The sequence below is a fragment of the Rousettus aegyptiacus genome, unplaced genomic scaffold, assembly GCF_014176215.1.
Source record: "Rousettus aegyptiacus isolate mRouAeg1 unplaced genomic scaffold, mRouAeg1.p scaffold_m13_p_18, whole genome shotgun sequence".
NCBI lineage: Eukaryota > Metazoa > Chordata > Mammalia > Chiroptera > Pteropodidae > Rousettus > Rousettus aegyptiacus.
Window position 1 is genome coordinate 8,721,495 of NW_023416293.1, and position 14,278 is coordinate 8,735,772.

Below are 14,278 nucleotides of genomic sequence, written 5' to 3' on the forward strand. Positions count from 1 at the left end.
AAAAGTGGTTCTCAAATGCTCTCTATTTTTTAGCAAGGAGTCTACAAATGCAAATAATTTACAAATCACATTGTACTTATACAACATACAAAAACATAAAAATGTAAATGCTACACACACCTACCTTTTAGAAGTGTACTTTATAAAATACATGAAAAGGCCCTTATCATTCTCAATTATAGGGGAATCAAAATAGCAAAAGGGGAATCAAAATATAGGTTGGTTGTAATTATAATATAGCGACATGATAGGTTTTAATTTTGGTTGTGAGATGTATTGTTTATTTAATTTGGTAAATAAGAAATTTTCTTATATATTTTATTATTTGAAATTTTTTTTTTAAAAATTAGCATAGCTCATTTTTTCCAGAAACCTGATTAATATTATTAATTGCCAATTTGGAAAAAGAAGAAAATGTTACAAGAAATGAACAAAATTTGCCTGAAAAATTAAAAATGCCCAGAATAAACCGGGACCTTAAACACGCTAAATGACTAAGTAAATTTCTGTTACAGCATTGTAAAGCATAAATTCATGATTTGCTCTTTTGCAAGGATATTCAGAATAGTTTGAAAGTATTGAAACCTGAATGCCAAAACAATTTGGCATGCAGTATATAAATTGATCCCAAGTAAATTATGGAGGGTAACACAAAAACCTTGACACAGATGTACAATTCCCATATATATTGGAAAATAAGTCATGGATTTGTTTGCCGTACTGCAAAAATCTGCACTATTATCTAAATTTAAAAATCGGGACAAGTAAATTGCTATATTAACCTTTTGAAATTGCAATTTAATTAGTCTCTACACACCAGTTCACATTTACACAAGTTTTTCTTCTGAATTAATAAGTCGTTTCATTTAATTGCTCAAATAGTGTTAAAAAGTTCTGATTTTACAAGCACACCAACACCAGATTATTTCGGGTAAATGGATATCTTTATAATTCTTCTTTATTAAAAGGACTATCTATCATTTGCCAAAAATCTTTAACAGTGCAAAAAGATAAATGCAGTATGGTGTTTTATAATTTGTCCAAGGCATAAAATATAAAATACAGTGATGAGTTATCTATGTATAAGAATTATGTTCACCAGTCTTTAATGCTGCTTTAATTAAATATTTGAATAAAATTATCTGCGAAAGCACCCCTTTAATACTATAGTCATTTATCGCATGCCAAAAGAAGCTTTTGTTTAAGCTGTCTGAATTTTGTCAAGTTTTCTTGCTTAGTTTTCACAGTGATTATTTTTAAAAGGTAGGAGCGTACCAAGCTATTGCAACTTGACTGTACTGCCAGTCAGGGGTGGTCCTCAAAAATATGTACTGAATTGTACACCCTCCGTCAGTGGCATCCATGTAAATTGTAGTGGATGATGCATCTGATGTAGCTAGACTCATCCAACTACAAATGCTACTCCTATTACTATTAACTGGGGCATCTTAGGTAAATCATTATCTTCCTTGATAACCAACAGATTCATTATAAAACAGGGATTAGAATACCTCCTTTTAAAGAATCACTGTAAATTTGATCTTGACTCACTAAGGTTCTTTGATCCTTTGAGATATCACCTGTGGAATGCCCAAAGCATTGCTATTTTCATGAATTTTGGGGCACCTTTACTGCTTCTGCCTCAGAGTTACTGAAATCTCATTGCCCACAAATCATTCTCGTTCATTCTTCCTGCCAGACTTTAAACACAATCTCCTTTTCTCATTTCTCACAAGTATCATTTCCCAAATATCTTTAATAGTTTTAAAAATAAACTTAGTATGCTATTCTGCAATTTAATCTCGGACACCATGTGAAACAGGTGTGTGAGACTTTACACTAATGAGACGCTAAAATCCTTCTTATTGAAAGTCCTCGAGCACTCGAATATCTCGATAATTCTGATAATGTCTGTTTGACTCAATTGTTAAAAAACATGAAGAAGTTGTATATATAATAGATTTAAGCAGATGGAACGCAAATAGAACGCGAATGGCGTTGGGTATTTGTTAATCAAACTAAATTGAAGCGCGTAAAGAATCGCGCTTGTCAGGTATTTTTTGTTGTTGTGTCCATTTGTTTGTTTGTTTTTCTTTTTAGCCCCATGCGAAGAAATGGGGGCTCCACAGCTAAGTGGGGATCTATTAAAAAATTTTTATTCTGCATGTCTGAACTTGGACTGTACATTTGAATTTTATCTCACTCACACTAGTATGTGTCAGTATGTGCACCTACATGTCTGTACGAAACAAGTTTATTCCAAAGTTTCAACTTTCTGAGGCATGAATATAGAAGAGCTTTATTTCCTCCCATACTTCCTTTCAACCACAGTTTGTCATATTTTCATCCCCCATACCGTAGCATCGCTTGTGGCAGATTTCACTAATCTTTAGTGGCTTTGGTAATTAAACTTTATCCAATCCAATTTTAAAACTTCCGACCTCATATCTGATTCTGTACATGCAGAATCTCTCTTATCATCGAGGCCCTAGTTGTTCCAGTGCTTTGGGGTAGAAAGGAGAAAATGACAAAACCTAATGAGGTGAAGTCACTATCCTCTCTTCCTGACATGTTTATTTGATGCCTTTATGACAAAACACGAACGGACCTCTCATGCCTTCTGGGGAAATAACTCTGGCTGTTTCTTGTAAAGTGAAACACCTCTCACTGTTTGACATAGAAATTTTTCTCATCGGTATTTGCACAAAATAAATGAAAACACACACGAACATGCCCCCAAAACGAATGAATAAACAGACAAAAGCATTAGACAACAATCCTCAAAGAGTCATTACACATGATGGTCAAACACCGGAAACAACCAAAAAGCACATGACAAGTGATTGGTCAAGCTGCCTGTCTCTTTATACCGCGATGTCATGTTGACCCCCTCTCAGTGCACCTGTGAACACCTCCGCAGGCTCTCACGAGCCCCCCTCAGCGGGGTTTCCTGATGTAAGCAAGCCTTTCGCAACAAACTCAACACCCCCAACGGTGGAGGAATCGGTTTCCTGACCATTCTCTTCAACTGCAGGCTGGTCTGTGAGGAGAAGGATGGCTGAGGTGATGTCTGGTGGAGTTTGCCCTACCTCCAAGAAAGCCTTTGGGCAAGGTCCCTCATCCCCTGAGTCCTCTATTCTCAGTTCTGAATCTGGCATAATTTGGAGACACTAAGATTCCCCTGAAAATCATATTTACACACACACACACACACACACACACACACACATGCACACGCACACACACACGAGAAAATCATGCAGTAGTTTTCAACCAGAGATATTTTGCCCTTCACAGACATTTGGTAACGTCTGGAGACATTTTTGATTTTACAAGTCAAGTGGAGGGTGCTACTGGCATCAAATAAATGGAGAAAGAGATGCTGCTAAACATCCTACAATGCACAGTGCACTCTCCCCCTCTAAGCAAAGAATTATCCCATCCAAAATGCCAAAAGTGCCAAGGTTGAAAAACTGAGTTATCGGATATCTCTAACTTCAGACTTTTATAGAGAAACCATAAATTCTGGAGATGTTTAGAAAACCACACTCAGAAATATGGCACCTTGTAAGAATGAGCTTCTGTGAAATAAACATGCCATGAAATCAAGCTGCCATTATTTACAGGGATAGTAAGCGCTGTCTTCTCAACCTTCACACATCAAGTCATTTCAATAAGCCTGCACCGTTTTTGTGAGAAGTAATTACAACTGGAAATGATAGCAAAACCATATTCTCAAAGGACGGTGTTGTACAGTAACCTAATGATGCAGATAGAATATCATTTAGTATATTTTAAAAGAATTATGGAGAACACTGCCAATGACATTATGTTATGTCCTTTAATATACGGTGTAATACTTTAAATATAACAGCAATACAGAACCTTGAAATGATGCAAAGATGAATCTAATTATTTTCAAAATAAATTCAAACCCAGGGAATCAGCACACTTATTTGTGCCATACTTTACATAAATTCATTTGAAAAAAGATAATGTTGGCTATATCTTTTAACCATCAATAAACGACACATTTTGGAAAAGAATATACACTCTTAATCTATCCACCTCTGTCCACACCCATTGAGCCAAATATTATTCTGTGAATTTTGCCTTATTGAAAAGAATCTACATGAAGAAATTTTATACTAACAGATTTAATAACTGTCACTTCAAATACACATTATTTGATAAATATTTGTTGAGTCTACAATTAAACAAGCATTATGCTAAGAGCTGAAGGCATAGCAATAGACAGATAAATATCCTTACCAATACAGATATTATATTCCACTGCCTACATTAAATGTATTACATACAGTCTTGGTGAACGCTGAGGTAAAATGAGCTATTGTTATTAATTCTATGCATTTCAAAATTACATTTTCTATGTTGACTACTAATTTTAAAAGATCACTAAGAAAATCTGAAATACACGTATTTTTCATATTCTAAAAACAATCATTTTATTTTTAGTTTATTATCTAAGTTAAAATAAATTTTGGACAGCCCATATATGTATTTACATGCCACCTCATCTATAAGTATAGTAGTATATATAAATACAAATGCATTTATTTTATATTTATGAAACAAAAGGGTGATATTTTAGTAATGATTTCATTAATAACCTTCTGTACTTAAAAAATATATATATATCTTGAACTTGTATCTAGGAGGTAACAAATTTAATTTAATTAAATGAAAGCATGGAGTTGAACTAAAAAGGTCTCATTTGATTACATGATACATGTATGGAAGCTCCATCTTAAACTACCTAGAAAGGTTCTAGTTCAGTTTAAACATATGTAGAAAAACTCTAGCCATTCATAGCAATGTCTTCACAAATTTTATTTATACCACAGATGTGTTTTTTCAGAGCGGGGAAAAATATCTAAAATAAATATAGTCTGAGTTTTCTCTAAGAAGAAATTTGAAATTGAGAAAATCTTTGTAGGCAGAGATTTTTTGACTATTTCATGTCACAAGTAAACAAACCAGGGTCCAAACAATTATCTGAGCAACATAGGAGAAAAAAATCTCCAAATGTGACACATATTATTTCTCGTGACTTTGCAAGGTCAAGGTCGAGAAGCATCAAGAGGAACAGCTCCTGTTGGTCCAGGACCTCAAGGAAGTAGTTTAAGAGTCAAGTTAGGAGGCTGATACTCAAGACACTTCTTTTTTTCAGTGATTCCCGAGTTTACTTAGCTTTAGAAATCTATTTGAAATAACTAATTTTGAAACATATATACATACATTGTAACGCCAAATCATTATATTTTACTCAATGCAGATTTAGTCCATTAAATTAAATATGCATTTATACTCTACTACTGTAAAAGGAAACAAAATCATTAATAAAACATGTAGGCGGTCTTGGCATAGTTTGCCCATGACAAGCAAAACAACTGTTTCCTTACTCTAAAAAGGAAAGCATCTCTCTCCACTGGCCATTATTTTGGTCCCTTGCCATTCAGCAAGGTGAAGTTAGACATAGCTTTGAACCCTAGCTCTTTGTTTAAGAATCTTGGCAGCTCTCTTTTTAGATGTGTAAAGACAATTAATTACGATTAATTAGGATTAATGCCTTGCTAGAAATTTTTTTCTTTTTTCTTTTTTTTTTGCGTTGTCATGGATATACAGAGCTCTGAGGAACTAAATTCTTAAATATCTAGTTTTTATTAATTTCATTCTCAGGTGCTAAACTTAGCTTAAAATTCTACAATATTTTACATCTAAATGTCTCAAGGTGCTTTTAGTACAACCTTGACCCCTGTAGAGGCTTCTCTTTAAAATTATAAGTTTTCTACAGATACATGCATCCTCATCTAGCAAGAATAGTTTATACTTTTGTTCCCTTTTTAGTCCACAACAATTTATTTTTACAAATTTTATAGCATGACTTTTTTTCTTATTCCAGCATGGCTTCTTGTTATTTTAAAACTAATTCTAATATCTCTGTTAGATTATTAGTTTCCTGTAGACAGGGACATTGTTTCAATATATTTTCCTCTGTAGCACCGAACAGAATATCTTACTACCTAATAACATCGACAAAATGTAGACTGCAATTAACTATTTCCCCCAAATCATGTTGCTTTGATGCATAGAAATTATCTATGATCTTTTTCACACTGCATTTCTTGAAGACCAAAGAAAACAAACAAAAAATGTAATCAGTTGCACATCTTATGATTCTATATGGAAATACGTTGTTAATGAACGATTTAAATTACTGTAGCAAACCGTGTCAACCAATGTCTAGGAGAGGAGTACAGGGCAGTGCTCTATTATTACCGTCACAAGGGACAGACATTTGATTCTGTTACCTAGGATAAAATGTTTCATAGCACATGTGTTTTGTCATTCGACGATTTGTCCTTTTATCATGTAAATAAAGCTTAGTTTTATATGTAAATAAACCCGTGGCAACAGATTCCGAATGAAAGATCAGGAGAAAATGAACACATGACTTTGCATGTGGGCTTTGTGAGTGTCAAGACTTCTTTCTGACCCCAGGTACACAAGTGCACAGAAACCAATTTTCTACTTTCTTGCAGAGGAAGAGTAAATTGAAATCACCACTTGCTGAAAAGAACAAGCGGCGGGTCAATGAGACCTCTCCATAACAGGCGGCCGGATACAAGTCAGGGGTGCAATTAAGATCCCTGAAATTTCAAGGGAACTGTGTGTACCTTTAAACAAACAAGTCGATATATGATGCTTATTCCCTGAGTCTGAACTGGTTCAAACTGAGCTGAAATGATCCGAGATATCAGATCGCTTAACTCCATGTTTTAAATTGCTTTATTTCTCTAGTTAAAAGTGAGTTACAGATCTATACAAAATCTTTGTAGTGTTTTTGTAACAAAAAGCCCAGTATATACTGTATTAACTAGTGAACTTTCAAGAATATTTCATTTCACGGTTACGTGAAATTTTGGCTTAGACTGGAAGCCCCACGGATTATGAATATCGTAATAATAATAAAGCCCCAAATATGCTTATACTTTAAGGATTTTATTCTAATAAAACTAAACAATTAGTATTTATACCATCTGGAGTCCATAAATGACTTATACGTTCAAAATAAAGATACTGCCGTTGTCCCACATCTAGCTCAATAATAGCCTGGACTAGACTTTTGAAAATGGCATCAATATAAGCTGACAGTCTTTACCAGTTTTTGATTGTACTGTTTATACTTGGTATTTAACCATAGGTTTTGTTAGATATCCTTGTTAAAGTGGAAATTTTTTTCTGTTTAAAATATCATTTTAAGCATAAAAAAAGAGTATATAGTTAAAGAAAGATTCAGGTATAAAGCGATCTTTTCAGAAACTTACAATTTGAAATTAAAAAATAGGAATTCTACTCAGCACCATTATAAATTAGATATATCTATGAGTGAAGAAGAGTTAACCTGTAATTTTAGCTAACAGTTCCTTCTTACCTTCATATTGATTTTCTAAAGAGCAAAAGAAAATGGAAGTTTGAGGAAAAAACCTATTAAGTGGGTTCCAGTAATACTGAAATTGAAGCAAATTCAAATATATCTATTAGTGTGAAATCCTTTGAAAGGAAATTTGGATTAAACTCCAGAAAGGTTTGATTGTTAACAATATCAATAAAATAGACATATAGTCAGGTAAAGAAGAAAATGTCTGTGATTAAAACATGTATAAAAGTTCAAACATATAATGCAGGCAAATATAAAATAATTACACATCCCTCACTGTATGACTGATATATTATCTATGTAATATACAGTTGTCCTTTATGTGTCTTTTTTGAAACTTTATATTATAAATTTTTTCAATCACAAAGAAAATGGAAACCATATAATAAACACTCATATACCCATAATCTAGCGTAGACTGGGCAATGTAGTTTGTTATACTCAACCGAGAGCACTCTACAGAATGGCATGGAGGGGCGAAAGGGTCAGGAAGCAGAGAGAATGTTTTGCAACATTTAATGGACTAGATGGACATAAACAGGTAGGCTTTCCAGATATGAATATACGCAGGCAGAGAAACGAGTCAGATATGAGTTAAAAATTGTGACCGAGACATTTGTCAACTGTGCTAATACATATGTTGTCATGGATTTTTTTTTTTTTTCAACATTTGTGTTTTGCTTTTGAGATTAACATTCAGAGAAAACTCTTCCTGAAATTTTGGTGGAGACTACTACCTCCCTGAATCCCATAGTTCGGGAGTTTTGAAGCCCTGGAGAAAAGTATCTACAGGTTAGTTTCCTTAGCAGATCTGCGGATGGGGTGCAAAGCTCCCGATCTCTGCAGCCTGTGCCCGGCGCGAACTCACTCCAGCTCACGCTTCTCTTCCTTTCCCATCCCTGGCCTCCGTTTTAACTGGGTTCTCGGCCGGCCCATTAATCTGAGGGCTTCACTCCTTTCACCGATAACGTCTAAAGCTCATCGGAGGGTACCATTTAGATGAACCAACAGAAAAGCTTTTATTCAATAAGGGCTAGAGAGATCCTATGTAAACATGTAATAGAGCTGTCAGTTTTCCTGATAATGGATTCACTTTTCCAAACTACCAATCCAAGTCATGTTATATTTATAAAGCAAAACTATATACATATATAGGAAATATATATAATTTATATTATACATCTATGTTTTTCTTATTGAATTATTTTTGAGAATATAGACTATGTGCCTTGGTGTTCTGATTATTTCACTTTTGTGGCATATAATCTGTGCTCTCAGTGGATGTCTAATTTATTTATTTATTTTTTACTCCTACTGCACCTGGTCTTCCTAGGTGGTCTCCCATCCAAGTACTAACCAGGCCTGACCCTGTTTAGCTTCCGAAATCGGATGGGATTGGGCTTGTACAGGGTGGTGTGGGCATAGACAACGTCCAATAAATCTGAATAAAACTGAAGAGAAAAAATGCTTAGCTTACCCTGTAACATTAGACAAATAATATTTAAAAGTGTAATGCCCTCTGTTTTCATACGCAGACATGCAAATTATCCATAGAGTAGAATTTCTCAAAAAAAAACAGTGAACACAAAGAAAAAATGGCATTACGTATTGTTTTCTTATAATTATATGTGCCTTAAGAAGATATAAATAATTATTAGCTGGTTGCAGTTAACACAGGAAGACTCCTGTAACGCCACGTCTTGCTACTCAGTACCACCTGCTCAGGCTGTGACCCTTTCCTATACTGGAAAAATGTCATGACCCCGTTGCTACGAATGTCAGGCTGGCTGTTCCCCGACACCCCTTTCTAAAAAAGCAGCCCTTATCCTGCACTCACTTCTCTCAGCATGTACCGAAACTTTCTCAGATCCTATGGAACTCGTATCTGGCTGCTTCCCATCTCTCCAACCAGCCTGTTAGCTTCGGAAGGCCAGAGGCCACCTCTCTTTTCTGGAAAATAGTTCCAGAACCCAGAACATTGTGGAACTCGATGACTCTCCGCTGAAGAAATACATGTGAAAGGCACTGCCTTTAACTCTCCCCGTTTCTAAAAACAGGCATTCTATACGGATGTCTTCATGAAGAGAGTCCCTTCGTTCTTTGCCTCCCATAATTTGTATCTAGTGCTTCCTCTGACCAAATATAACTAACAGTGATTTTATTTTATATTTTAATCACTTAGAAAAGAGCAAACTGAAAACCGTAACTCATCCAAGTCAAATCGTGCCCCATCTCTCTCCCATGAGATTGGTCTATGGGAAGTTCCATAGAGGATATTAGAAATGATCCCAAGACCTTAAGTCAGAAACACATTTTTTACTACATTTTAGCCATCAAATTAAATAAGATTAACTTGAAATATAATTATACTTCAATATGAAAAATGCGGGAAAATGTTTTTTAAGAAAATTCAATTTTATTATTAAGCTAGACTATGACATTTCGATCTTACAATATTCCCTATGGTAATATTTCCTTTTGCACAAGATACTTAGAATACCACATATAATAGTCACAGCAAGAGAAAATTAATTGCAGGAGTGATGGATGGGACTGGTAGCATGAAGAGCTTTTAAGAAAAGCATCTTTTTTGAATTTATTGAATGCTGCACATTATAACAAAAATTTTCAAAGGCTGCCTCACAAACTTCTTGTTCCATGTAAACTGAGGCGTAAAGTCACTTTGTAAGGAAAGGCCAGGCGGGCCAGTCAGTGAGCAGGGCGAGTGTCCCCCAGTGTTGGAATCTTAGCCAAAGCAGGTCAGAGACTGCTGTATTTAATGGTTCACCTGGGAGACGGAGAATTGAGAGGCGAAGTCAGATAGTGAAGTTCAGGGAAGATCAGGAGGCTAAATTCAGAAGCAAACGTGTCTCCAAATGTTTATCTCTTCCTGCATAGGGATAAAAATGATGAAAACCTTTATTTGCGTGGGTGAGGTCTGAATTTTCAGGCTGAAGTTGCCCAAGAAAGTATTACGTCGTACGTGTTTCATGATATTTTCTGGTAATTAAATATTTTCATTTAACTTGGTTCTGAGGGTGCTTATCATAGGGATGCTAGGTAAGGAGAGAATTCTCTACGAAACCATGAAATCAACTGCCTGAAGAGATCCATGAAATTTTTCACAGGTTAAAATATCATATAGATCAAGGACCTATGGGAATAAATAATAGATAGCAAATAGCAACTGCATTAAGTGACGCAAAGATGAGGCGATTAGGGACAAACAGAGAGAATTGCAGCAGGAATTGTGCCATCGGGAAGAAATGGAACTGATGAATGAGCTGATATCTGATAGCAGGGTTAATTTGGTAAAGGAGAAAGAGAATTTCCCGGGCAAACAGAATGATATTTAAAAGACACTAAGATGAAATAATGCAGGGCGTATTCCGATGCACAAAATACAGCCAACATGACTAGGAATCAGAGAGCAAAGGCGAACTCAATAAAGCAGGAGATATAAAGAGGGCCTGGCCCACAGAAGACCTCAGAGACCGGCCATAAGAAGTGCTTTCAGTGCAGGAGGATAAAAATCCTGCTTGGATCTCCATGTTTGCAGACCCGGTTGGATAAGGCACAGAGAACAGATGAGGAGAGAGGCAGACTGGTTTCAGAGTGACCAGTTAAGAAATCACTACGAACCAGGTCAAATGACTGCACTAGGAACTAGGCCACTAAGACTGAAAAGGTAATTAACTGGAAAAGTCCGGAGAAAGTAAAACAGAGAGGCATTAATGGTGCGTTTCATGGTGAATGGTGACGACTGGATTTCCATCAAGAATAATTTTTGACAAGTGATAAGAATAAGGGATAAGATTCCTACCGAGAACTACGATCATGAGTTCCATTTTGGACATGAGAATTTGGAAATATCTTCCAAAAAAAAAATACAAGTAGAAATCAAAGTAGGTGATTGGGTGCATGATTCTAGATATCAGAGAAGAATTGTGGGCTGTGGATACACGAGAATCCATCAGTCCCAGCCACGAGATGCTGAATGACATTCCTGGCCGCTCTAAAATCGCAGCTTTCCTTATCACCCTCATTCATGCTTTGCTTCACTTTTTCCACGTGTATCATCCTGTAAGAGATTGTGCCATTTCCTTATTTTTCTTATCATGTATGGTCCGTACCCCACAATTACTAGAAAGTAAGCTTTCTAAGAACAGATTCCCCCGCCACCACTACCATCATTATATCACTATGGCTGTGAACAGAATAAGAACTCAAGAAATAAATAAATAAGTGCTCAATAAATATAACAGAAGGGAAAAAAAAACTCTAAAGTACATATAACAGTATTTTGTATTAAGGTATTTCCAGTGCTTATCATTTTGACTGCTGCCCAACAAAACTAAAGGCAAACAAAGGTAATTCTATAAGGAGTTAAAACAACATGGCCCAACTATTTGTCTTTATTATGAACTGGCTTGATTCAGTAAATAAATTTAGAACGTGGGTTCTTAATTTGCGTGGACCTTCCTGGATGATGAGATTCAGAGGTCAACGCATTATGGATAAATGTGTAAATTAAGCAATATAATTTTAGCATATTTAAGCAGAGGAGTCCACCAAAAACCTGGCCACAAGATTATTTCTGAATACACTTCTTCATGCCAGATGCCTCTCCCCACTAAAAAAATAACCAATCTTACCGACCAAATGATGAGAATCGAATGTGCCTACTACACAGAGCCAGCTCCTCACTGTTTTAATCATACTGGGTGCATTTCTGCTTGAAACCAAATGTTATCTATATGTTGATGAAAATAATAGTTCACATTTATAGAAAAACATCCTATAATGTGTAATTGTTAATTAAAAATAAATGTAAACTATAAAGCATTTCATTGGTTTATTAGACAGTATTCTTAATGATGCCCTTTAAATATTGAAATCTCATAATTATTTTAAGATTTGGTGCACACATAAAATTCAATAGGTCAATGCGGCTATTTTGAAATTTAAGAGAAATGTGGCCTTATATTGCCAATAAAAACGGTGTGTAGTTCTCCTTTTTAAAATTATGGTACTGGGATAATTTAAATAGCTTTTATTTGGAGGATCATTTATCTCCCCTAGGTTTTCATCAATTCTCAGTTATTATTAACACCACAATGAAGAGTAAGATCTAGAGCTCCAGAGTCTTGGTCAGAACTGAATATTAAGCGAGTGATTTTCATAGAATTAGGATTCATAACTCTATGGATTTGGCTACTTGGAGCTCTCCGGCCTGTCAGTCTTTATAAGTACAGACAAGATAAGCCATACTGCCTCTCTTGCATAATACTTGTACTTATGTATCATGCTGGGCTTGGAATCATCGAATTTTTAAAGAACTAAATAGGAAAAATTATTGTGTCCTGTATTTTACAACTGAGCGAGGAACTCGGACGTTGAGTCTGGTGGGCCTTGGAGGGTACACACTAACCGTGAGTGCCGACCAACACTACCCGGGCGGAGGAAGAGGATTGACACAGCCAGCTGACACACGGCATCCGGAGCGCCCGAGGCCATGGGAGACCACGAAGACCCACGCCCTCCGGAGGGCACACGGGGCAAGCCTGGGGCTGAGGTCAGGAAGCGGGACCATCTGTGTCCATCTGCTTCAAAACTGTGTCCCCCGATAAAGTCCTATAGAAAGTTTGGTGGAAATTAAACTGTAAACTCAAGGACAGAAAAACCTTTAAAGTCCACATTATCTTTAAACCTCCATCTTGCAAATAATGCTATGTTTTGTTTGAGCTCACTGGGACCACCTTTTGGCATGAGGACCAATGTACATATAAATGTATAAATTTATTGTTTAAGTTTTTTAAAAGTACAGGAGACATTTGCCTATAAGTAAAAATGTAATGTGTACTAGTCACAATTCCCTAAATTGGTTTATCTCATTCTCTTAGTTCAGTCAATTTCAGTTTTAAGAATTACCGACACATATAAAGGATTTTTTTAAATCACACATACAAAGATAGATGTGGACAATGTGTACAAAGGCATCGACAAAACCACCACGCAGGAAGAAGCCTTCTCATCATAACCCCGGTTCCACGGGACCCTAAGTGTGAGTCGTGACTCAGCGCCTGTTACTAATGGTAAGAGAACCAGGCAGCGAGTTTTCTCCGTCACAGGTTCAGAAATGGCATGTCTACACAGAGGTCAGAACTTCTGCCATCTCGGGGCTCTGGATCTCAGTCACGAAGAATGGGGACGGTTTTCTCAGTGTGTAAACATGGGTCACACGGCCTTCCTTCATAACATACCGGAGGATGCAGATATCAGTAAAACTAGGCTGCCTGTGACCTCATTTCTTGCAACCATGTAATAACTCACATTCATGCTGAACATTACAATCTTTTTTTGTTCTTATTGTTGTTTCTGCACATTGGTTAAGAAAGGAAGAACACCAAATACATTTTAGAAATATTTCCAACAAAAAATAGTTAAGTATTAATAAACATACAGACACTGAACTATCATTTACCTAATTGTGTATCTCGTGTAGTTTTTCTTATATCGGGCTATGGCATGACAGTGGATGCAAAGTAAGTAGCTGACCAATTAATTACCACCTGGTCAGTCGGAAGTGTAATCCAAGTCTGCATGTAACGAAGGAGCCCATCTTGAATAAGTCAATCTCCTTTCTCTAGGGATCAATTCTCTCTTCTTCAAAATTAGTATATAAGTTGGGTTAATTTCTTTGTTTCCTTCTAGCCCAAATATTCTAAAATTATGTAACTTCAGGGAGCAAAAAACAACAAAATCCAATTACTTAAATGAGCTGTTGCTGCAAAATATTTTGAGCAAACACATTTT

General features: G+C 35.9%; 1 long non-coding RNA gene and 1 pseudogene across 2 annotated transcripts in view; both read right to left on the reverse strand.

Moving 5' to 3' along the window:
- LOC107498966 overlaps window positions 1-14,278 on the reverse strand; it is a 501,046-nt gene that overhangs the window by 335,496 nt on the left and 151,272 nt on the right. The window lies entirely within an intron of this gene.
- Window positions 8,771-8,889, reverse strand: LOC118613460 (annotated as a pseudogene).